At 28.4% G+C, this 27,611-nt stretch overlaps 1 protein-coding gene across 1 annotated transcript in view; it reads left to right on the forward strand.

The window, feature by feature from the left end:
- LOC107444390 (innexin unc-9-like) overlaps positions 1-27,401 on the forward strand; it is a 145,426-nt gene extending 118,025 nt beyond the window's left edge. The window contains exon 4 of the mRNA XM_016058512.3: positions 27,161-27,401. The gene's annotated coding sequence lies outside the window, so the exon portion shown is untranslated. The remainder of the gene's footprint in view (positions 1-27,160) is intronic.
- The last annotated feature ends 210 nt before the right edge of the window (positions 27,402-27,611 follow it).

Here is a 27,611-nt window from a genome sequence, read left to right on the forward strand (position 1 = left end):
ATATATATAATATTTTTTGTAACTCTAATGATTAATGAATAAGGATGGCTTAAAAACAGAACAACAACAAAAAAACGTAAGAGAATTGAAATAGTAAAACGAACTAGTAAAATGTAATTTAGAATTTTTTAGCTAGAAAACAGAACTAATTTCCACACAATCTTAGCACCCGGTTTTACCTCACTCTCCCATATATATATTTATATATCAAGTATATTTTCAATATATCCCTTAGAGTAACCCATTCCTTTTGAAAAATTTTCTAAATCGTACATAATTACCATCCAAAATATATGTTGCAACGAATATAAATTCCTACAGCGTCACCCAAATCCCAGAATCATCTATTCTTATTCGTTTTAATTAAATTTGATAGCAAGATCTGCACAAATATCTGCTTCTGAAATGACTATTCGGCAGACATTTTCCATTCTAGCATTCAGCCATATTTATTCATTAATAAACCACTTGGTTTCGACCCTTTCAAATGTGTGGCTGGAATGATATGGTTATTCTAAAACTAGTGGAGATATATCTTCGTCCTCATTTCAATCATTTAGATTCGCTCGTAAATGTCCCCCAGCTAAATCGAAAGCACGCAAAATGAGTAACAATTGTTTCGTCCCTTTCTGAGTTTAAATAGGTTTATTATTTTTGAATAGAATTCATAGTTAATTCAACATTGTAACAATAAATTTGTGGCACTGCAGCATTGTATCTTTAAGTATGATTATCAATGACAAATATATCTAGCAAAATTTGAATTGTTGGCAAATAATTTTGATTATAATAAACTAAGCATTATAACCTAAAGTTAAATGACAAGTCAAAAATACTATTTTGTCTGCAGTATGTATTAAACCAATGAAAGAATTGAATAAAAACATGAAATATAATTTCAAATATTGAAACAATATAAAATTTCAACTAGAATTTGTTATGAAAGGAAAAATCTCGCATAACACTGGATAACAAATGTTTTCTTGCATTTATACTCGTATAAATTTTTGATTATGTCTAATACGGGTGTAGGGATTTAATTAAATTTGATGTCTACATTTATGCGACCCCCTGCTTTATATTACATTTTTAAACCTGCACATTTCGACAAAAAATAGACTTAAAATGTCATTTAAAAACAAACTGTAATATGCAGGGAGAAACCGATTGAGGATTTGAAATCTCCTCGTAAAAATATCCAAGACCGTGAAAAAAATCTTATTCAACAGAAAAAGAAATGTTCTCGACAGTAATCAATGATACAATTGTAGACTTTATTAAACTTTTGACCAAATAATCGAAAAATGCATGTAAAGGTTTGACTATAATAGGGTCACTGTTGAACAATAATATCGGTACCTTTTATTTTTGAAAATATTGAAATAAAATTGACTTCCAACTAGAATTTAGTTATTTTTAAAGGTGCTGAAAGTCACTGCTATTTTCTTATTCCACCAAATTTTTTAGTAAATAATAAAATGGTTGAGTAATATTAGTTGGCACAAATACACGTGTGATAACATTTGGTTTAATGTTACACTCTAGCATCGCTGATAAAACCATAATACCGTAGGAGATAATGGCAATCTTAAGTAAGTGTTAGATTGAACTGCGTTTTCTTTCAAATATAAGTACAATATTGCGTCGTTAAGTTTATGATTATTTATTTTACATGAAAAAATTAAGTTTCACTTATCACGACAAACTTAACAGGTTGTAGCAAATTTGCATGATATTACTGTTCAGTGTTCCAAATATTATCTATAAAAATAATATGCGCAGTATTCAGAATATAATTTTTGACCAGTAGTCATCTTTTTTACTACATGCAATTTTGTTGCACACTGTGAAGACTGTGGTGCAATATCTCTGCGACTTAATAAAGGGAAAAGACTTGAATTTTTAATTTTGTTTAACGAATTGTGATGATTATTAATCAATATATTTAAATGACGCACTTAAATTGAATCTGAGCGCGAAAACTTCAATATTCATTAAATTTGAAAACTATGCATACTTAAACAGATTAAATGAAATATTTGCCTGAAAGTGTGTGTCAAACATTGGTCGCAACATTGTATTTATAATTTTGGAGTCTTAATTAAACAGAGAACTCCTTTGATTTTCTACCAGGTGAGAAATTGGAATTCTTACAATCGTTTCTCAATCGAATACCTTTCTGGGAATAATTAGAATTTCAAACTAAATTTATTCAGAACGTTTTCATTTAAATGAAGAATAATAAGAAAGAAAAATAAAGTTTTCATTTAAATAAGTCATCTTTTGATCAGGAAAATAAATAAATTGTGTCAAACTTAATTATTTGATAAAAACGTTGGGAGACTTTATTTTATTTGGTCAAAAAATGTTACAAATTTTTTGTTTATATTTATTTTATTTTTATTTATTTTGCTTTTATTTTTTTATTTATTGGAATACTTCACTGATAACAGATACAAATATACGATTCTTTTGAAATCGATGAAGCCTCTTCAAGAAATATCTGATCATAAATATTAGGAATTAAAAAATTCATGGAATGTGAAGTTTAGTACTAGATTATATTCCAGTACGCATGTTTACTTTTTTTCATTATGAAACTTCTCTGTCAATGCCACACCGTAATCAAGTTTAATTAAAGTAAGTAGTATTTTACGATAAAATGATTTATTTTTTTACGATTTACGATAAATGAAAATGCTAAACTACTTTGGTTTTGCAACTTAACAAACTTTGCTTAAAGCTCAACTTTTCTCTAATGCTAAGAATCCGCAAAATCAGAGCGAAAATCCCTAAGATTAGAAGAAAAAAAATGGTGCAGTAATTGATGCATCTTTGGCTGGAAGTAGTACTGAGTGGGGAAAAAAGTTATGTCAATATACCTATTAATAGTCAATTAGCTCCGCACACAATGATTTTTTTATTTCCAATAAAAGCAATAGTAGGGTTCTTTTCGAACGTAACTCGTCTATGGTACCATCTTTTCTGCGTCTTAATATAAGAACTATAAATTTCATTGTCGACAAAAAAACAATTTAACTAGTTAATAAGAAATAAATAATACAAAAAAATAAAAACGAAAAAAAAATTATGCAAGCCTGTTAAAATTTGAAATTTAAAAAAAAATATATATACGAGTGCTGATGTGGCCTCTTTAACTAAGCCATAAAAGTAATCTATAGCACACAGCCAAAGCGTTTACCCGAGACGCATCTCAATAAAAAATATTTCTGAATAGCAAAACCTTTTATTTAAATGAGTCTCGGTGATGATGAATAACACTCCAGGAAACTCATCTAATATCATTGGAATGAGTATAAGATTGATTAAATTAGGGAGATTCCATGACATAAACCCAGGATTTACTTCACTTCAATAATTCTAAATGTTTGGCACGGTTTTCATCTGACACAACATCAACCGAGTTATAAATGCGGGCCAATGAGCTTCGTTCTCGCCAGCTCAACACTGAGATCTCCGGATAGAATTCATTGGAGTATCAGACAGTTTTACGAGTTTGGACAAGGACCCCATTTCCAAAAGTCCTTACTAGAGTGAATAGAACTGACCACCCTTGAGGCTTAATTGAAGACTCATAAATGCTTTTAAATTACGGCACTGGGAGTAAATTCTGATGTGTTTCGTTTGATTTTAAATTGGCAATTTTGTGGAATGAGAAATGGGTGTTTATATTTAAGCACAGGATAAATGAAGGTTTAAAGTTTCAGTATTAATTATACATCTATTTTCTAAAATCACATAATCCGTATGATTTCGTATTTATTCTTGATAAATCTGTATATTTATATAGTGTTATTTCATTTATTCAAAGAATTTAATTTTTGTATAATAAAATAATATCATGAGTTTATTGCACAATGTTTAAGAGAAATAGTTTAAATTAAAAAAGAACAATTCATTTGACAATTCAAAATTAAACATGCATTTTTATCAGTATATGTTTCATGCATACTAAAAATTTGTCGTATATGTATTATAAATTTTGTCGTACCAGACACTGATAGAAAAGTATGGTCAAAAGTATGATGTTTTGGTTCTATATGGGATCACCAGAAAGCTTACCAAAGTGTTTTGGTAATGATTTGTTGAATAATCGAAAAATATCGTTCCATAACATGTTGATAAAATTCGGTAAATGTGGTAACATTTGTTAATTTTATCAGGATACATTAGAGCATGATATTAAAACCATTTATTCGATTAATTTTAAGTTTTAATTTTGTATTTTTTACTAAGTGTGTGAAAATAAGAATTATAATTTTAAATACCAGAATTTCAGATAATCCGTTACCATATGAATGGAAAAAATAAACAAATTAAAATAGTTTAAATACCATATATTTTAGTTGTATTAACCAAAATTATGTTTCTTTTTAAACCAGAAATGTAATTATTGTTTTTCATACCTTTCCATTAGAGCGACGGAAAGAGGATCTTGTAAATGAGGTGTGAGGCATTAAATCTATGGACATTGCGGTAGATGGAAAATGAAAATGACAGATGTATAGCGAGAGATTTAGATGCTGTGTTGCAATCTTAAATGAAAGTTTTACCATTAACTGTGCCAACGCTGCAAGACCACTTTTTTTAATATTTAAAGAGAAAAAACCAATAACGATTTTTAAATAAGATCGACAATGATTTTGTTTAAATTCTTGATTTGGAAAACAATTAGACTGATAGATATAATGTATCTTTTCCTATTACAAAATCAAGCGGAATCCAATTACATTGATATTGGTACATATGCAGCTAAGTATAGCAGATCATTAGGTTTTGAAAAACGAGGTTAGATTTCCCAAGATTCAATTGTGGTTGAAACATCAGAATTATAAATGACAGAAAAAATGCGACGAGTATTTTTATTCAACTATGGACCACACAATATTATATGAGCTTTATAAAGTAATAAATTGAGACAGTGAATTATTTAGTTAATCCTTACTGATAAAAACTAGTCAGTGCTTAGACTGGTTCTCATTTAAAGTCCTTTACTTCAGTTTTGCCTACGCAAGTCAAAAATATGCGATTTATATAACAGACAGATATAACAGCCGAATCAAATGTAAGATATATTCCAACAAAATTACATAAGTAGAGAAAAAAATATGTACTTCTAAAACATATTTTCCATCTTTATTTGTTTTTGCGAAAAATATCATCATAGTAAAAATAAATCAATGGTAATGGAGTAGGTATTTTTTATAAATGGAGTGGAAACTTTTACATGGGGGAAATACATTTCAGAGTATATTTTATGGAGTGGCAATAAGTTTAGTTCCAATTCCATCGAAAAGGGCAGTATATTTCACCAACTGAACCCAATCCAATATTTATCTTACTAGATTTTATACTTTCTCTATATCACCGCGTTTCTATATGTCTCACGAATAAAGTATTAAAGAAATCTCACTTTGGGATGGTATGATATATAACTTCAAGATTCCACTCCATAACATACATAGGATTGATTCAAAATTTGTGGTCAGGCTTGAATTTTCTGCAAATAACTCATGTCTTCCTCGCTATTTTTCACTAGGCATGCTTCGTATTTATGGTCAAGTATTCACGCCGATTCGTTCATTCACGTACGAAGATAAGGAGAGAAAGTGAGGTTAAAGGGAAGAAAAAAAGACAACTGATTGCTTTTGTGCAGATATGACGTCAACATTTGCGTGACGCCATCTAGCGAGAAGACGTGTTTTGTGAATTTACAAATGTTTTGTATTCCCATCACGTTTCAAAATAATATTTTCCTTTTCCCGCTTTCTTCAAGAAAGAGCTGTCTTAGTGTTGTCTACAGGCGTTGGAATTTTTTCAGAAAATATAGTTTGCGTTTTTTTTTTTTTTTAATGGGCAGAAAAAGTAGTTGAAACTAGTTTATTTTTTATATATTTATTTGTGCTAACATTTGCTATTACTTTTTATTAAAAATAACGTGAAATAATAAGATCGTCCTTACAAATTAAACATACAAATTATATCGTATTACGGTATAATATACAAATTATATCGTAAAGTCAATTTTGATATTTACAAGGAAATTTCATTTGAGTAAAATATTTCAAAAGGTTTCATATCCGCATTTTTTTTTTTTTAAATTTTAGCAATTTTCTGAAACATCTCGAATAAGCTAGTTGCAGATAGAAGAGAGAATGATTAAATTCATAGTAAGCAATAAAGTATACTAATTACCAAAATTTTATGCTAATGGTCTCGGTGCTTATTTTCAGCTTCATGTGGGAGACAGCAAAAAATTAAACAAATAAAATCATTGTTTTTAACTTTATTGCAAAAAGGCTTTAGATTTAGTTTAAAAGTAATCCTAAAATTGACAATAGGTTCATTATTAATCTATTATTTCATTATATGATTAAAGGAAACCGAGTTATTGTAATTTTTTTCTATTACCTACTCCAATTTCAAGTTAGCTTAACTTCCTTGCTAACCGCTATCGGTCATAATTAGTTTTAATAATCATACTTTCACGATTTGCAAATTTTGTTTTGTAAAAAATAAACCACATTTGAATTTTTTTAAAAATTACTTCAGAAGTATAATAATTTTAAAACCCTCTAGTATCAATGATCTAGTATTAAAGTATTTTCGCAAAAAATTACCCTCTTATACAAGTAAATTATTTTCAAGAGCAGCGTGCTTTATACAGCTATCAAACAAATCTTTCTCTGTTTTTTTTCTTGTGATTCTCACTCTAATTTAAATTAAACTCCTCTTTTAAATAAATGTGTCAGTCTAAAACATTGAAAGCAATGAAACTTCAAAATAAAAAATTGGAAAATGAGTATTATCCCCGATATCTAGTCTTACTTTTCCATTTTTTCGTCTTTATAATTTCTGCTTAAGAAATATTAATGCGCTCTTTTTCGTACAGCTTTTAGAAAACAATAATTAAACCTCTTTGTGTGCAAATTTTTGTTTATAAATTTGTACAGCGTGACCTTCTGATTATAATTATTCTAAAAAAACACGTATTTTTTAACTGAGAAAAACGCTTTAATCTATTTAAAATCAAAACTGATCCCATCACTCAACATATACTTGTATTTTGTCAGACACACTCTACTTTTTTGATTCGTGTTCTCTGCAAACAACACAAACTAAACATATCTTCATAAATTCCACGAAAAAAGAAAGACCTATTTATTCTTTGAAAAGATAGTTATTTTCTGCATTGACAAAAAAGGTGGAAAAAAGGCCATTTTGAATCACTGACCAATATACTAGGTGAGTGAGAGCACCCAATCGAGCAGAGAGCAATAAATTGTCCCGACAGCCACCAGAGGCAGTAGTGAAGCTAAAGGACTGCAAAACTCGTAAACAATCTGGAGAGAAGGAGATTTCCCAAGGGACATTCAGTAGTCTTCCTTATTCAATGATTCTTGGGGCAAAATTACCCTCACTGGAATAAAAGCAAAAGCAGAGGCCAGTAAATCTAAACAAGATATTTTTATTTTTAAGCTCTTAAGTGTTCTTCAATGTTATGGTTGCAATGAGTAAAGTAATAAATATGTTTTTCTCCATTTTGTAAAATTGACTATCTATCTATGAAATTATTAATTTCATAGATAGATAGTCAAGTTTTTTTCTTAGTTTAAGCTAATATAATAATAATTAATTTAGTTTTTATGCAATTTCGTTTTTATAGTATATGAAAAGGTAGGGTTAGAGAAGATCAGAAATTTAAGATGTTTACACTGCTTATAATTTAAATACTATCTTGAAAGTGAAGTGAAATATTGCTTTAGTTTTTAATTTTTACTTTATTTGAAGAGATAAAAAAAAATAGCACGAAAACTTTTGCAGTTTAAAAGGAGATGCACTTTTAATTTGTATATTATGCGAAAAAAATTAAATAATTGAAATAAAAAATTAAACTTCACAAAGAGACTTATTTCTTGTTTAATGTCTATAGATCGTACTAACGCTATCAAACGCTGGCGCATTTTTCCAATGAATAGTGTTAGAATATCTTAATTCACATATTTACCCGTTCCTGGTTTAATGTCTTTGCTATAATATTGAAGTTTTTCGATCGAAGATTGTTCTGGAAACAGAATAAGCAATTAGTTTATGAAAAGCGAAAGACGCAACTTTATAAATGTTTTAAAACCAAAACAATATGTGTATATCAATTAAATATGCTTATGTGTAAAAAATTAATCAAACAATAAAGCTTGGTAAAACAGTGAAAGTATTATAAAATGTTATTCTATAGTATAAAACTATAATCTAAGAATGTTCTATTGTGCCCCATATGTACTATCCTCTTCAAAACACTTAATAACTAAGAAAATTTTGACTTTGACAAAAATTAGGCAAGTTCATACATAAAAAGTTTGAATAGAAGATTAGAGAAGACTATTCTCAATCAACTTTAAAATTCGAAGAAATAAAAACTTTTTTGTAATTTACCTTTCTGAGGAATCATATGAATTGTTCCTTGAACTCATTAGAATCTAAATCGAAAACAATTAAACCACAAAACAAATCCGCCATACCAAATTTTAATATTTATTATTTAAACACTTCTCAGATCATTTTTATCACCTCAAACTCGATTTAAATTTAGAATTTAAAAAAAAGATAAGTAAAAAATATTTTATTTCATAACCATCGCTGAACAATCTACCCAATTTTAAGTTTACGACTGTCAATGTTCAACTTCTTACCCTTGTAATTTTGAACCTAATCCAGAAGACAAGGAAACTCCTAGATCAAGTATTGGGAGAAATTTTACCTGCGTTGAGAACTTTTTAATGGAACTAACCCGCCTTTGCTCTAAATGGAGAGGAAAACTTCCCCCGGTTAGTCTAACGGTAGGGGACTCTTACCCATAATCCGTCTACCACTGAGAATATTTTACGTTACCACTGTGGTGATGTGCAAGCCGGGTGCGGAATTCGTATCGACCAATTATCGCTGGGATTCGAACCCGGTTTACCTCATTAGAAGGTGGACGCTCTGTCCTCTGAGCCACCATGGCTCAAGTAAATTATATTATTGTTTGAAATTATAGTCCTTACTTGCTTATAGAACCATCAAATGTTATTATCACTTTATAAAATAACCTCTTTCGCTTAAACCAATCTACCATAGCTCCTTCATAAGCGAATACAGTAATCAGTTTAGTCAATATAGACAGTACTTATAAACGTGAACGAGTTATTGGAGTAGATTTAAAGGGCAATCAACCGAGATACATTGAATTGCAATTATGGTATCGTAACTTGCAAGACATTTGGTGACGATGAAGGAGACTCAGTTAATACATTATTGGTAAGATTTAAGATTGTACTTAAGGTTATAGAACAAAAGGATTATTTGAATTTCGAAACTAATGGAATCGTATATGTAAACTATCCTGTTTGAAATTAAGAAAAGAAAAGAAAAAATACGAAACTGTTTTAATAAATTTTAAACGAAAGACAAGTAAAATAGAATTTTAAATGTTTGCTTGATGTTGATAAAATTTGATGATTTAGAAACTTTTGAACTAAATTTACATTTGAAATAGGGGATAATTTTGTACTGATACCTGTTCACTTTAATTACAGACCCCAAGGGCCAAAAATTGTTTTAAACTTGCGAAAGTTAAAAATAATAATAATAAAATTATAAATTTTGGTTCTATTGTAGATTTTTTCAGACAACATAGTCCTTCGTTGATTTTATTTTTTTTTACAGGCCACTGCCTGGAAAATGCCATAACTTTGTGATTATTTGGACGTAATAACCGGTACTAATATCTTCTCTTGATTTCTCCTAACTTTATACACATTTGACAAAGTTTAGTACGTATCAATTTACATAATAATACAAATTGAATTCTGTAAAGATGATCGCAACTTATATATATATATTTATTATGATTGCGTTTTGAAAATCTGAGATAAATGAATTGAGGTAATTAATGGGTTTGCATTTAGTAAAGTTGAATATGAATCAGTTTATATAATATGCATTTTTAAACTTGCATTTTATTTTATTGTGTTAAAAACATTATTTAAATTCTAAATGGGAAACTAATGGAAACTAATAAATTAATAATTATATTTGGCAGTGTAAATAAGAACCAAAAAGAAAATTCGTAATTGTTCCGGAAAAAAATGGATCAGTATCTGTAAATTATAGAATACTATCTAAATGTAAAAAAAAATTGTGTGGGATAAAGAAAAACAAACTTACACAGTTTCAAAACCATTGTTGTATATCAGTTTATGCCCAGAGAGTATTCTTTTCTGTCATGTGTTATTCAGAAGCAAATTAAAATATTAGAAAACTATTCGCGATCGCAACACTTGAATACGCCCTCTAGGGAGTAGGATATTTTCAGTCTACTATTAAGTTTTAATTTAGTTCTTTTAGAATCATTGGTACAGAAAGACGCCTTTTTTAAGTAGCAAATAAGAAGCAAAGTTTCCCTAAGGAAAAGGCAGAAGAACTTGAAAAAATGACTCACGACATTGGTAAATCATTCTAAAACAGAAGGCACCCAACATTTGAAGAACAATTTCTCAATAATTTTTACCTTTTTATTAACAACAAACTTGAAACTGTTAGGCGATAACTTCCAATTTCGTGATCTCATACTATTACAGATATGTGTATGACGGTAAAATATATTTTTTTGTCTTCAATTCATTATAAATTAAAGTGAAGTCAATATTGCTTATTTCATTCCAATGAATAACTGCAGAGTTGTAATAGTTATAGAATATTCTTCTTCTTCATAGAATAGTATATATTGATGCATCTATATAATTCTGAAAACAACAATAAAGAATGATTCAAATTACTTGAAATAGTATCATTTATGTCGATTATTAATAAATTTTTTATCGTTTTCCTGTTAAGCATTTTTTAATTTTGTATAATTGATATCAACTACAATTCAGGTATTCTATTTTTAAGTTATTTATTGAAATTCATATCGAGATCTTACAATTATACAAATTTATTGTATGGTATGTCATCTTAAAATAATGAAGGGGTAAACTATGTATATATTATTTGAGAATAAACTTTTCATACGAAAAAGATGACATTTTGAGTTCTTCGGATTTATTAAGCATGTAAGTATTATGACTGTTATAATACGAAATGCGCTTGTAAATATGTAATTTACTTGTAAACGAATCGAAGACAAAAATATGCATTTTACCGTAAATGCACACATCTCTAACAGTATGCGATTACGCAATCGGAAGTTATCGGTTGCAAGTTTGTTATTAATAGAAGAAAAAAAGTATTGAGAAATTGTTCTTCAAAAACTGGGAGCGTTCTTTTTCACATTCAGAATGATTTACCAATGTTTTGGATCTTTTTTTTTTTAAATTTCTTCTGCCTTTTCCTTAGGGAAGTTTTGCTTCTTATTTGCTGCTTAAAAAAGGCGTCTTACTGTACCAATGATTCTGATAGAACTAAATAAAAACTAAATAAATAGTAGCCTGAAAATATCCATACCGCTAGACGGCGTAATCAAGCTTTGCGATCGCAAGATAATATCGCTAAAAACAAGACTGATGTAGATTTCCCAGCATTTCAACATTGACAGAAATTTACTCGTATTTTAATTTTTTTCATTTACGATTTTTTTAGGATTTTTTTTGTGTTTAAAGTGCGAAATCAAAGGTAAGAAGATGTAAAAATTGTAAACTTATTAAATGTGATGTCTTAACAATTAGATTCTTAAACAACAATTAGATTTTTTTAAAGTAATATTTAGATATCGAGATTCATGTAAATTAACATATTTAATAACAATAAGAGAAGAAATTAAAACAAGAAAGTAGGGGAAAGTCATTCAATAAACTATCTCCAAATTTTAAAATTAAAAATAAACAGAATTGAATAACAAAAATATTTATTTAAAAAAATAAACATAAACTGTTAGTATAAATTTCAAAAAATATTTTTTAAAGCGAAATTCTCTGAATTTTTTTCTGAAATTATATGAAGTTTGGTTTTATGTCAGACTAATTCAATAGAAAAATATTTTTAAATAAAGTCGTATTTTTTTACCTCAAACTTATTGCATGAGATTAGATAAACAATTAATATAAGATGTAAAAAAATTAGTTTCTTGTTTTTTATTGCTTCTGAAGTAATATTTACATTTCCTGATCTTTTATTTCTAGAATTGTAATACTAAAATAGCTCAAGGAAGTTTGCATGTTCATGTAAATTAACGTATTTAAAACAAGAACTTAGAAAAAAGTCATTTAATAGACACTCTTCGAATTTCACGACTGAACATAAACATACTTGAATTCGTAAACTTATTTTAAATGGGTTTTCAAAAATTTATCTTTTCCTTTGATTTATAAAATAGAAATTATTTGCCGACAAATAGAAAAGGATAACTGATTGTAAAAGAGTCGGCAAAATCGGTTAGATTTATTGCGGACTTTTTCCTCTGTTTTACGCTATAACAATGAAAGGAAGTCGGTATAACGTATTCCCATGTGGAACAACAACACAATTTTGCAATTCTCTCTTACGCTCCTTCGTGCAATTTAGGAAAACTTTCAACTTCTAATCCTGAACTTCGGATGAGAAAAGATAAAGGCATTTCGAAAAAGTAAAGTTTTTATTTTATTTCCTCATCTCCAGGGAGGATTTCTATTTTAGATGACCCGGACTGATATTTAAAGGATATTTATGCTCAGGTTGTCTTTTAGAGCATGGCACAAAAATATTTATAAAAATAAATTGCCTGTACGTTGTATTTTTTTTCTGAAATTGTATGAAGCTCTGTTTTATGTCAGACGATAAATCTATAAAAAAGGCTTTTTAATATTTTTAGTTTTATTTTGTATTTAAGGCTTAAGATTATATAAGTTATCTAAGTAAAATAAAATTTGTTTTAAAATAAACTACTAGTTTACCTGAAGCAATTTTAAAAATCGATTATAGCGAATGTTAACACTAAGATTCAATATAAAAACAATATTCTACTAAGGTTCTATATCTTTTTGTTGAATCATTTTCATTACAAGTATTGTCTGTAATTAAAAAAATCAGAGATATTATTCTGAAATTTATCAAAATTTTAAAGAATAAAATTTATTAAGATTTTAAAAAATAAAATTTATTAAGATTTAAAAAAATAAAATTGAATGAAATTTCAAAAATAAGAATTATTAGAATTTTAATAATTAAATTTATCAAAATTTTATAAATTAAAATTTATCAAAATTTTATAAATTAAAATGTATCAAAATTTCAACAAATAAAATTTATCAAAAATTAAATGAATATTTATCAAAATTTTAGTGAGTAAAATATACGTATACAGAATTTTTGACATTTTGAAATTAGAAAAAAAATATATAATATTTAATAAAATAAGTGTTCTTAAATTTCTCCTTTGTTAAATTATTTAATGTAAAAGATATTTTTGATTTCATTTTTTAACCTTCCTATAGTTCTTGTCTAGTTCATGAAAATATACTTATTATGTATTTTTATTTCAGTGAATTGCACAAGTATTATTCACCAGCTACTGAACAAAATCTGGGTCAGAATTACAAAGAACAGTTTTTCTGAAAAAATCTGTTCTTTAGTTTTGTTCTTGTGTTTTCTAGAAAAAGAAAAAAAAAAAAATGAAAAAGTGAATGTGTTTAATAGAATAATAAAAGCTGTTTTTTAATTTGAGATTTAAAAGGAATAAAGCCATGGTCTATGCGCAATAACAATCGTTTGATAACTGCATATTTATCTTTACAAATAAACTATTAAAGCAGAAGTGGATTTTCTTACGGCACAAATTTAAGACATCACGGTAGGTGACGTTTTCACCCGTAGGTACTTACGTCCCAAAAAGACATCTTGACATCTGGGCACTTTATATCACAGAAAGAAAACTTGACAGCATTAAAACCGTTTTTTTTTTTCGGAAAAAAACTTAGACGCTTAACGAAACCTTTCGGTCCAAGCTATTTTTATCACATAAGAAACTTTAATAAAGATAAGCTTTCAAAAAATTATTCTTTAAAAGAAAAAAAATATTGACTTGATCGTCATTGTACGTATAAAAAAAACCTACCTATAAAAATATTCAAAATTTAAATAATAAAGAAAGAAAAGCTACATGACATAAAACTTTTAATTGAGTAAACGTTCTCAATTATACTACTTTTAAAATCGCAAATATGCCCCGATCATATCCCTGTCATATCACTAGATAGATTAAAAGGTTTTAGGAATCCCGAGTACCCCTAAGCAATAAGTCTATCTTTAGTAAAGTGAGTACTCCAAAAAGAGCATAAATTTCTTTTCTTCCCCAAGTTTTTGACACTTATATTGACTGGATCAATAATTTTCAATCTTCTTTAAAACTTTCATCAGCCATCTTAAGCACGTGCAACACATACGTACTTTCATTCTAGCGCTATTTTGCAATGTGAAAAGCATTCTTTTCTTATTAGACCACTTTTGATAAGTGCTGGATGCTGGAAGCTTGAGGGCTTTTTAATCGAGTGTACATTATTAATGTTAATTAAAGAAAGAGTTTCAGAATTTTCGAAGTCTGTGTTTGATTTTCGTGCTTGAAAGACCTTCTAGCTAGGGAGGTTTTGGAATGATGTTTTTGATATATTTTTAAGAATAATGGATATCTTTTGTTTTGCTCTTACTTAAAAGATAGATTTTCCCTCTCTTCGAAATTAATTTTAATGCAATGTTTGAGTTAAGCCTTAAAATAGGCAATGTCATAATTTTAATAATAGGGATAATTTTAATGCAATGTTTGAGTTAAGCCTTAAAATAGGCTTAGCTGGCATACACAAAAAATTTCAGTTACTGAATATTTCCTAACTTATTATTATTAGTTTTATTTAATGACGTCTAATTTTAAATGTTATGGAAAGTTATCTTATAGCAACGATTTTGTGTTCTCCTCACCACCCATCTGGGTAAATTGCATAAATTTCTTGTAATACAAGTATAGTGTTCTAACAGTTCTGCGAAACTAATATTGATAGAATGTTAGTGTTTAACTTTAAAATACGCTTAACCGATACACACTCAAAAATATTATAAGTTTAATTTATTTTACACTTAATGTTTACCTCCCAGCATATTAGATTTCTACCTTTACATATTATAAGAAGTTATTAGCAACAATTTTGTGTCCTCCTGACCTCCCATCTTCGAAAATTGTACCATTTTACTCTGAAAAAAACAGCGTTCTCAGAATTCTGAGAAACTAATATTAATAAAATACTTGCGTTAAACTTTAAAATTGCCTTAACAGACAATTAAATGCCATATCCTTAAGGTATTTACACTGATTAATAAGCAATCATATTATGATTAGCTTTGTCAGATCATGCATGATCAGACAAAAAATTAATGACTTTATTTAGCATTAAAATTTATAACTGTGGCGGCAGAATTAAGCAATTTTTAAAAATATTCAATAAATAAAGAACAATGTCATAATCAAAACACAGTCTTGTGATTTGTTATAACGCAAATGTTTGGAATAAAAACAGGACTTTGGTTGCTGCGAAAGTTTGGAGACTATTATGATTTTCTATTAAGTTGAGTTTATCGTACAGAATCAAAAACATATGACTTTGCAGAAGACAAATATTTGAAAAATAATAACACGTTTTCAAAAAACTTAGCACTGAAATGTCAAAAAATAAAAAATAAATAAATAAATATGTATGAGATAACAGAATTTGAAAGTCGCAAAGTAAAGGTAAGTTGATTGCGAGAATTATAGCTTTCTTTAAGAGATCAAAGGAGCTTATGGGACCAATTTTTTTTCTCTATAGCAAACATAAAGTAAAATGCATACCTGAGAAACCACATATAGCCAATGAATGTCTAGATCGGAAGAACATCCAATAGATGACTGTTGATAATTGAAGTCCATACTTCGTAAATAAATACTGGAAACAGGACAAATGGTTAGCACCAAAATTAAAATAAAAAAAGTCAATTTTGAAGCTTTATTATTCATGTAGATCGATCATTACTGGCTCGAAATCATAAGTCATGCTTTCAGAAATGATAATTCGCGATATGTAGGATAAGAAAGAGTAAAATCCAGAGCAATCCGACATTATACTTGCATAACTTACTCAGGGAGAATCCATGATTTCTTTAATCGTATACAATAGCGGATTGCTGATAATTAATGTAAGATTTTACTACAATGGACAAGTGTCTTTGACCTGAAACAGTGATGACCACCGAATATTACATAACAGTCCCCACACATAAAGCTCCCCTTTTTCTTCTTTTTAATTTCCCAGCTCAATTTATTACTGGGAATTTCATATTAAAAATGATTTGATTCACTCAGCGAAGAATGCAATATATCAGGATATACAATGGATTAGATATTAATATCAGGATATGAACGCTTTCAACAGATCAGTGTGTAGATCAAATCTTAAGCCAATTGATAATTGAAGGCCATCTTGTGTCGTACAAATTGCATCAAAGGTAAACAATGTTGAGAATTCAAGAGGATCTGTTCAGAGTGTAGCATTGAATTGGTTCCTAAACCATCCAAGATTTAATTGTTTTGATGGAAACTCACATTCATAACTAATGAAAAAGAGTGAATGTAAAAACAAGCTTTAAAACCTGTTCATTACAATAATGACTTATTCTGTTTTGCTATCTCTAATTTATTACATATTCCGTTTTTTGTCTTAACTTTTCAGTCAGCGTTAATGTCTTAAAACCATTCAATAAGTGCTATGAAAATGAGTCAACAAGTCATAGTTCATTGTTATAGATATTGTATGGTATGCATTGCAAATTGCACTGAAACCTTGGGAAAATTGACTGAATGTTTATACGATTCTTTGATGAAACTTTTCGTTTGCCACGGAAAAGTATTTTTAGAATCAATGCTTTGTTATCCAATTTGAGATAAAGATCTTGTAATCCGGTAATAAATTATTTTTACTTTTCTTAAATAGTAGTAATGATAAAATATTTGAATCAAGCTTTAAAATGTGCTAAGCAAACAGGAACATAAATATCATATCTATAAACTATTTTAAACGCTTATAGATTTTGAAGTCATTGCTAAAATAAATAGGGACACTCCCGACGACAAAAGTTCATGTACATGGGTGTGTCTGATGAAACGTGGAAAGGAAGACCAATGCTAGTTTCAAATCTATAGCTTTAGTGATATCTGTGTAGAATAGTGGCTATCTGCCGCTGTTGACCCTTACCAGCATAAAGTCATAGTAGAATCTCAAATAAGATAAAAAATTGTCGACTGAATGCAATGAAGTCTCTGATTTGGCAGTGTAACACTTGTTTCCCTTTAACCCAATTATGTTTTACTCAATAATTAAAGTGTAAATAAAATGGAATATCTCACTATACCCACTATGTATTATTTTTGAATATCTTGTGTGTTATTTAAAATTGATTTGTATATTGCTATTCGTCTATTGCTTCTGTACATGGCTATTAAACTCGATATCGTTAATTATATTATTTAATATTTTAGTCTCATGGTATTATGATATATTTGTTTTAATTTCATTTGCGGTTATATACTACTATATATTTAATAAATAATCCCAACAAACTGAAGCGATAAGATATCTGATTCGCGTCAAAAATATAGCCCCCTGCATGTCAATTTCAATCACCCTAATTGTCAAAGAATTTCTGTATTTCATACTTTCGTTTTTTGCGCACTTAACCTTCACTCTGACTTTTCTTCTTTAAACTCCGAACTTAACTTACTAAATATAAGTTAAGTGTCTTCTCAGTTCGCTTGTTGCTAACTGTGTATTTAATCCCTCTATGGTTATTTCAGCCCTTGCTAAACTCACTAGACCGAAACGTCTCTCTTCTTCTACTCCTTACAGAGAACTTGTTACTTTACCGTTTTGTTCTTCCATTTGTTATAAAATTGCTAATACCCTCTCTCCTTTTGGTTTCAAAGTCATTTTTATTCAAGCAATGACTTTAAGTATCAAAAAAAATATATTTCAGTATTGTAAAAATCAAATGTAAGTATCTTAAAAATTCCTTTAGCTTTGATAATAGCTGGGGTATTTACCATATTCGTTGTCAGTGCGAACTTGACTAAATCGGGCAAACTATGCACGCTTCGAAATTTAGATGTAAGGAACACAATAGATTTGCCCCTTATCAAGAATTCGATAAATCCTCAATTGTAGCAAATTGTTTTAATCTTGGTCATAAATTTAGTTTCGACAATGCCAAAATTGTTTACCCCTAGACACATCAACTCATCTGGATGCAGTGGAATCTTATTCATATGAATGCTGATTCCCTTGGTGACGATTTAGTTCCTCGCCATCTGTCCATTGATCTTGAAAAGGCATTTTACCCTGACTTGCCCCTCTTAGCCACCGTGGTTTTTCTTGTTCTGTTTTTTATCTTTTCTTTCTCGGCTACTGTGTTTTCTCTAGTTTCGTTTCTTTCTTTTTCTTATTTTCGTTGGCAACTTTAAATTTTTTTATTCATGTCAATTTTGTTTCTTCTCCACTCTTGTCTGATAATTCTTGAAAATGGCTATTTATTTTTGAGGAGCTTTAAACATGTCGACTGTTATCTGCTATTTATATATTTTCGATTCGAATAAAATTTTTAATCAGTTACGACTGTATATAATATGACCTTTTCACAAATTTAAAAACTTCTATTACCTTTAAGTTTTAGTCACATTGCCATTTCATTTCATTCAAGTAATCTAACTAACTAAAAGTGACACTTAGAACTGATCAGAATTTAAGCAGTTAATTTTTTGACGAATTCAATAAAACATTGACAGTTGCTTAAAAAATTTAGATTTCTAGGAAAAATACATAAATTGAGAAACATTTTCAGAGAAATAAGTTAGTCAAACTTTCCCAAATATGATGAAACTTGAAGCAAACGAATTTTTTTTAGCAATACCTCAAAAACATTAGCACCATCGTCCAGATAACCATTCTCAGAATTGTAAAATTCCATTTAATTTAGAACGAATCAAATCTAGCGTACCCAAATTTCCGAAAACAAAATTCCAAAAACAACTTGTTTGGAACTCAAAAGAAAAGGAACGCCATAATCACTCCATAATCCACTCCAATAAAATCAGGAGAGGAAGACGTTCTAAATAATTTCGTTATAGTTATTGCACTCCTCTTAGGGTGAGCTCGTCGTAAAACTTTTAATCGTTGCACCTAGTAGCTCATTGCTTTTACTACCTACCCCCCTGTAACACGTAGAAACTACCACCTCCACCCTTGTAGTTCGTTTTCTCTGCCTTAATGGCTCACCATTAGAGCGCAATGAGTTAGGATTCGAATTTATCTGCGAAGCACCCTCCTTACTTTACCCTAACCTAAGTATCAAAGGATAGCAGATGCTACACTTTCTCTACCAAGTGGAATTTAAAGCGACTCCAAGGAATGAATTTAACGTATGCCTGTTCCTCCACACCTACACATCGCCTCTAAATTTGTCCTTTTAGTGTTATAGTAAGTTTTTTCCTAGAATTGTTTTGATGGAGAATATTTAGGAGATTTAATATACTTTAATTTCGGTTGGGGTAAGTACACAAGGATTAAAAAAAAAGTAATTTATGCGTGTGAATAAAAATGCGAAGAAATTTATTGAAAGACGTATTTAATGTAAACAATACGGAACGCTAATGGATTCAGAATGACAATAGTTAAAGTAGCTTAAGTTTTGCGTTCGTATTCTCCTTTTAAAATGCATAGGGTATGCAAAATTGTTTAAACTATTATAAAGTTTAAGGACTTATAAAGATATTCAACTTTCTGTTCTTTAATAAAAAGTGTTCTCTTTAGAACTATAATATTTACTCCCCCCTTTCTCGGAACGAACTGTTCATAGTAATTACAATACTGAAACGACTGTCTACTTTTTTAAAATATTTTATGTGCACTTTAAACATTGTTTTTTATCCTGTTACTGCTTTAAATATACACTTTAGGTATCCACCCTGCTCTACCCTAACCTAAGTATTTTATTTTATAACCGTCGCTTAACAGCCGACCCAATTTTGGGTTTACGATTACTAATGTTCAACTCTGTAACCTAGTAATTTTGACCCCAATCAAGAAGAGAAAGGATTTCCTGGTTCAAGTATTGGGAGAAATTTGCTTTCGTGGAGAACTTTTTGATTAAACTAACCCGCATTTGCATTACATGGAAAGGAAAACCTATCATGGTTAGCCTGACTGTAAGGGGACTGTGAGTCATAATCCATTAACCACTGAGGATATTTTACGCCATGACAGTGGTTGGTGCTGACCGGATGCGGAATTCGTATCGAACAGCGATGGCTGGGATTCGAACTCGGTTCACCTCAATGGAAAGCGAATGCTCGATCCCCTGAGCAACCACGGCTCTAGTTTAAGTGCAAAAGATGCTAAGACTTCTCCTCTAAGTGGGGTTTAAAATAATTCTCAAAAATAAATTTAGCACTTACCGATCCGATGCATTGTTTTTAAAATTGCCCTGTAAGTGCTATAGATTTTTTTATAGTAATTTTCCGCCATCAAGGAAGGTTACAGTTGTGCTCTAAAATTGGGGAAACGTACGGAATATGCATCAAAATTGAATTTAATCTAAAATTCACTCGCAAGTTTTTTTTTAGAAACCATAGTCTTCTTTTAAGCTATAGATAGTGTAAAAATTTTGAAATAATGTTCTTTTTTCTTTCATTCAATAATTTTTAAGTGTTTACTTGGCATCACTTTTAATATTTGATGTGAGTTATAATTTAATCTATGTTATATAATGGTGGTAATTTACAAAACGTAATCTCAATTTTGAAATTCACTCCTCTAATTTTAATTATTGTAGGAGTAAAATTATTTTTCTTTCTTTTTTTTATATTGCTGGTTTGGGGTGATGTGGAAAGGTCTAGATTATAAATTATTCATTTCTGAAACAAGGTTTTTCTGAATACGCAATCCGAATTTAGTGGAATAAACTAAAATAAATAAATACTCCAAAATAGACTAAACTTCTCAGTTTAAAAAAACATCAAAAAGTATTTTAGTACTTTCATTTTATTTCTATTTGAATGACTTTAAGTAAGCACTTCTAATTAATCTCTTTTCATGTCCAAAAATAACTCTTTTGAAGTGCTCTTGAAAATAAATTTCTCTTCAAATTTAAAGATTCTTCAATACTCTGATTAGCCTGTTTTTGGGAAATGTTTCCTTATACTAATGGAACATAATGAATACTAATCTATTCGCTTACATTTCAAGCTGGAAAAAAATAAATGGATATCGTTGAATTGCTAGTTAGCTTTCTTTCAGCCTTTCACAAAAACCAATTATTTGAGGAATATACCAAAATAAATTAGAACTCAATATTGTAAATATAGAATTTTATTTTTAAAAAAATAATAGTTTCAATGACTGCATTATGAGATGTATTTCAAACAGTATTTAGAAAAAAAAATGGTAAAACATTCTGTTAACCAAGAGGGGCCTAAATTTAAATTATCTATAAAGAAGATATGACGGAATGAACATTTTGTGATTACTAGGAATCGACCCCAGAAAATCATAAAGAAACAGACAAATTGGTTCTTACATTAAATAATTTTATTCTAAAAATTCGAAACTCAATACTCAATTTTTAAATCTTATGATACACTGTAAAAAAATCCAGAAATTATAAAATGAGTTCAGAATGAATTCATGTCATAATTCATAATGAATTATATTTATCGGAATGAATTTCATTTATAACCACTTTGGATATAGAAAACTTTCAAACCATTTCAGAGTTAAAACAATTTTATAATATTTAAATAGAAACATACAAATTGAGTCCACGATAAAAAAAATCTGATTCAATAATTGTTTAAACTGTAAACAAATAAACAAATTCGGTCAATTGTGACATAATATAATGAACCGGCTAATAAATACGAATTACTTACCGAATCGCTTTAAGAATTTGAATCCATGTATTTATTAATTTATCGTTCCACGAGAATAATTATTTTATCAGCGTTTTTTAGTCATTTAAGACATTTCGATTAATCATCAAGAATTCTAAATATTTTAGCAATGCTTTTTAGTAAAGCCGTTTTGATTACTCATTAAGCATTTTAAATATTTCATAAATGTTTTTAATCATTTTATACCTATGGGTAATTCAGATTTCAAATATTTCATCGTAAGAAAATAAACACATGAAATTGCGTGAAAGTAAACTAAGTATTAAGTAGAAATCGCGCTAAGCCTACTGCCTATCCATACAGTGTTAACAGTATTAAAAATAGATAAAATAAAATATGTCATAAAACTGGTCATGACGTCTGTTGACTATTGAATGCTTTTCTTTTTGCATTTTTATCCAGGTTTTAATTTTAAACTTTCACTTTTGTATAAATTTTTACATGTAACCAGACGCATCTTAGATAATAAATTGTTGTTAAGTTGTATTTTTCTTTAGAAAAAATTTTTAATAGCTATTAAGAAACTATTTGAGTTAAACAATTTACATTATTTATTATTAAACCGAAATCAAGTCTTAAATTTTCTATAAGAAATGTTTCGAAACTACCTTAGGAAAATTTGAAAATATCATTTGTTAAATAATATATTACCTAAAAAGTTTCTTTATAAATCTTACATTCACTTAAATCAAAGAAAAAAAAACAAGAAGATAAAAAAATAATGAACAAATCATAATAAAGGATTTTATCGTTTCATAACTTATAATTATTAAACTTTTGCTTAATCATGGCGTGTCAAACCCCTGTGTTTGCTTTAATTAGTTGTTGCAAATTAATACTATATTGTTGTATTCAATATTGCATCAATATTGAATTTTGTGAATTTAAAACAATTATTTCTCCAATAAAACACAACACTGGGTGAGGATAGTTGAGCTACATGAACAAATCAAAAAAAAAAAAAAAACTTATGAGCTTTTGGCAACATTTAGTTAAAACTTGGCGAATAAATACAAGCTTTGTTTTTTTTTTCTTTAGCACACGCACAAGCATATGCTTACTTTAATCATTGCTCATAACAAGCCCGTAATGCTTTGAATTTGAATTCTGTTATAGCTCGCGTTAGAGAGAATAACTATAATTCTACAATTTCTCGTTGGAAGCGCCATTAGCTTTGACGGATGTGATGTATATCATTATGTAGTTCATAATACTTAACCCCTTAACAATCGGTTAATTTTCAAAAAAATAATCATGAAAGTGCCGATTTTTTTTTTTTTTTTTTTTTTTTTTTTTGACATCTAGTTTAAAATAAGCTGACATTTAGTTTAAAATAAACTGACCATCTACAATTACCTTAAAAATATCCTGGTAAAATGAGAAACATCTGGTGTGTAAAATGAGAAATAAAATGTTTTACGGGCAAAAGAAATGAATTAATTTTATTCTTATTTGCACGTTTCTACTAAACACTCTAGCCCGGAAATTTCTCGGGAGCGAGAAATAGAGGACGAAACCTCACCCCGTCATTTTTACGGGAGTGAGAAGGAAGGGGTTAAGCAGCAAGGTCCCCAGTTTTCTAAATGATTCAATCTACAAAGCACAGCTGCAATGGATAAAATTGTACGCAGAGAGATAGAGCATACGTAAAAGATAAATTTAAACTTGACAAGCACCATTATTAAATTTAAACTAATTGGAGAATGAATAAGTGGTACTTCTTGTTATGACTGAAAAAAAGCTTTACAAAAACTATCAATTAAAATATTTATTTTTCTATTTCAAATAGAATTCATCTCCTAAATTATATCAGTGATGCAAAAACAAAATTTCACTTAAAACTCCTATTAAAGATATAAGGGACTCTAATATAATAATAACACGAAGAGCCTTAGGATAATGCTTTACTGTGACATTGCAACTTAATGTTGTTTAAGTATTATTCGATTATTAGTCGCGAAAAATCGTTCTTGATAACAGAAATATACTTACTTATAAAAAGCGGATTAAAAGTTTCTTTATTAGCAAAAATAAAATAATAAAAATATTCTTTTTCATTCATTCTACAATGATATAGATAAAGTATTTCTTTACTTTAAATTATCATTTTTTCCTTTTATAAGTGCGTATAATATTAAAAGCGTTAAAAGGGAAAAATTGTTGCTTATATACTGTATATATTTACANTCATCAAGCATTGAAACTTGGTCAGATATTAAATTGTAATATACTATTCTTTCACACCAAAGGGAACAATTATAAACTGACATAGGGAGCCCACAATGTATAAGTATGTATGTATAAATTTCTAAGTAAGTATAATTGTCTTTAAATGGAGAAACTTTTGCTCATATATATATATGGCCCCATATCCCCTTAATAATAAATTATAAGTCCGATATTATAATTATAATATATGCTTCAACTCTAACTTTTGGGAAAGTTTCAATCAGTTTGGACCCTCTTTATTTGTGATATTCACCTGAATTAGTATTGAAAACGATCCAGTTTGAGCTGTAGATAAGAATGTCTGATTCTTAATTAAAACAATAAAAACAAAAATATCGTTCAAAAGATGAAATTCTCTTTTATTCATAACTCAAGTATTTATAGGAACTCAAAAATAAATATATCTTGGTCCCATATCTCAAAAATAAACTCACTAACTAAATGCATAACAAGATTAAAAGTGAAAAAAAAAGAATTCTAAAAAAATTATCAAACAGCAGCGGTGGCCATACCAACGCATGCGCACTGTTTAATATTACTCTTGATTATTGTAGTTGAAAAGTGCAGACGCCATAAAATCCAAACCATGACCTATTTTGCCAATATTTAATAATATTTAATAGCTCTTCAAAGAAATTTAAATCCCTTATACTATGTTTCTCACAAGAAATTTAAATTCCTTATACTATGTTTATACAAGTGAAAATATTTCATTCACTTTAATTAAAATAAAACTTCAATATCTAAAGAAATAAAATTCTAATAATGACGTCCACAAACTTTTCCTGTAAGTGCTGGAAAAAATTCTCAGCCAAAATTAAATTACATTATGTTTATATAAAGCGTTATTTTGTGGTCTTAATGTCATAAGACGTTAGAGCTTTCAAACTCAGAAAGTCAAGCACCACAAAAAATTAATGCTTCGGATCAAAACCCTAGTTAACATTGCTTCCTTAAAAATCATTTACTTGAGCGGTTCAAAAGTAATAAATTAGTTGGCGCCAAGAATCTTACGCCAAAAGATTTCACTATTTTCTCTTCGTCGTTGCCATTTTTAATTTTACATCTTTCTCTACTTTCAAAGAAATTGCTTTGATGACAAGTAGGTCACTGATTATGTTTAATAAAGTAGGAGGAAAAATGATGTTGTATGGTAAAAGACACGTTTTATTTCTTTCTATAAATATAAACGAACGATAAATTAAATTTTTCCCCCCTGAAAAATACGTTAAAAAGAGTTTGTTAGAAAATTGTAATCCTATATTTGGATTCACGTATTTTTTAATACTATTTTTTTTAAGTTGAGTTTAATTTATTGGATGAAATTGTATATATAAATAAGTTTCAATAATAAATGTTTGTTACTAAGTTAGTGAATAAATGTTTGCTTATAAATGAGCTGAAAGAATACTATAAAGAAAATAATTTGTGTATAATGGAAGTCAAATTGATTTTATTTAATATAAAATTTTTTGTAACAAATATTAATATTTATTTTTGGTTTAACAGGATTAGTGTTGTCAATAAGTAAATAATAACTCTATTACGTATTCGTTTCATAATTACTAAAAAAACATGAAGTTCATTAAATTAAATAAAATGCTTTATAAGTATTGACAAATAGTATCACATGCAAAGACATACTATATTTTCGGTTAGATAATAAAAAACCTTCTTCAATGTTGAAATTTAGAATGAAAGAAGGTAGCATAGAGATGCAAAAAATTACAAATAATTTACAACATAGAAAAAAAGATTTGACCACTAGGGTTAAGGAAATTTACTTGAATTCGATGATAAAAAAAGAAAAGGAGATAAAAAAAAGATGGGTAGCGATAAAGCCCCAGATATTGCAAGTATTTAAAAAGAAGGAAATTCTGGAAAAGTCATTACCTAAATTATTAGAAACTTATCATCATATATGAAATGATTCCCATAAGTCTAGATCAGTGGCTGAGCAGCAAAACAGGTTTTTAGAAATCCATACCTTCAAAATAAAGATTAACTTTAATAAGTTTCAAATTTTTAGAATATTCATTGGTCTAACATTTGATACTAATGAGAGATCAATTATTATTAAGCACATGTGTGTAGTAGCCTCTACATAGATTTTCATAAACATGAACCTGTTTCTCATTTTTGAAACCTATGTATTATAACAAACCAGTTTATCTTTGAATATTGTTATATTTTGAAGCAAACTAATACTCAAATTTGCAGCAATTCTTATGAGATATATTAGAATTCTTCTCATATTAAGCATCATTTCCATGCTACAAATTTGAAGATGGATTAAATTGAACAATAGGGATATAAATTACAGGATTAGGGAATAAATATTTATATTTATAACTCGCAAATAATATAAATTAAGTAAAAATTTCAAAAGAATTTTTTTTTCTTCGATAGGTCTTGCAATTTATAACCAATGAACTTGATGATTATGGAATTTGAATTAGGGAACAAATATTTATGACTCGCAAATGATATAAATGAAGTAAAAATTTTTCTTATTTAGGTCTTACAATTTGTAACCAATGAACTTGATGATGAGGGAATTTGGATTGAGGAATAAATATTTATATTTATGACTCGCAAATAATATAAATTAAGTAAAAATTCCAAAAGAAATTTCTTTCTTCGATAGGTCTTAAAATTTATAACCAATGAACTTGAGGACAAAGAACTTGGATAAGGGGATAAATATTTATATTTATGACTCGCAATTAATATAAATTAAGTAAAAATTCCAAAAGAAATTTCTTTCTTCGATAGGTCTTACAGTTTATAACCAATGAATTCGATGACTAGTGAATTTTGTTTCAAGTGAAAGAACAAGGAGTTAACATTTCACGTTCAATCTATTATAGCTTTTATTTATTTATTTTTTTGAAGAAATATCGATTTATAATTAACTTGTAAACATCTTTTTTTCAGGTAGTTTTCCTTAAATCCAAAAGTTTTTCCTTGGTCATCCCACCCACAAGAGTGCCTATGCAACACAAACAGACCAAGACTTGATGCATGTATACCACTGGCCGGAAGACACTCTGATTATCATCACTTCCCCTCCATCTAAGTGCTTGAACAACTGTGATCGCGCTTATAGAAATGTGCTCTAAATTGATCTATCTTATAGCCGTTAAGAGAAATAAATAATGAAACTACAAACTCAAAATGTGCTTATTCAAAGGAGAAAAAAAACAGTTATCATCTGCATGTGAGATTAGATGAATTTATATAAGAGAAAAGTAAGCCACAAACTCAAGATATTTTAAAGGTGCCAGTTAATGTATTTAAAACTTCTTGCAAGTGGTGAGCAAATTTTCTCGAATATGATGAAACTAATATATTGTCTTAAGTCTTCAAATATTATGACATCATTTAC

This window comes from Parasteatoda tepidariorum, chromosome 10, assembly GCF_043381705.1.
Source record: "Parasteatoda tepidariorum isolate YZ-2023 chromosome 10, CAS_Ptep_4.0, whole genome shotgun sequence".
Lineage (NCBI taxonomy): Eukaryota > Metazoa > Arthropoda > Arachnida > Araneae > Theridiidae > Parasteatoda > Parasteatoda tepidariorum.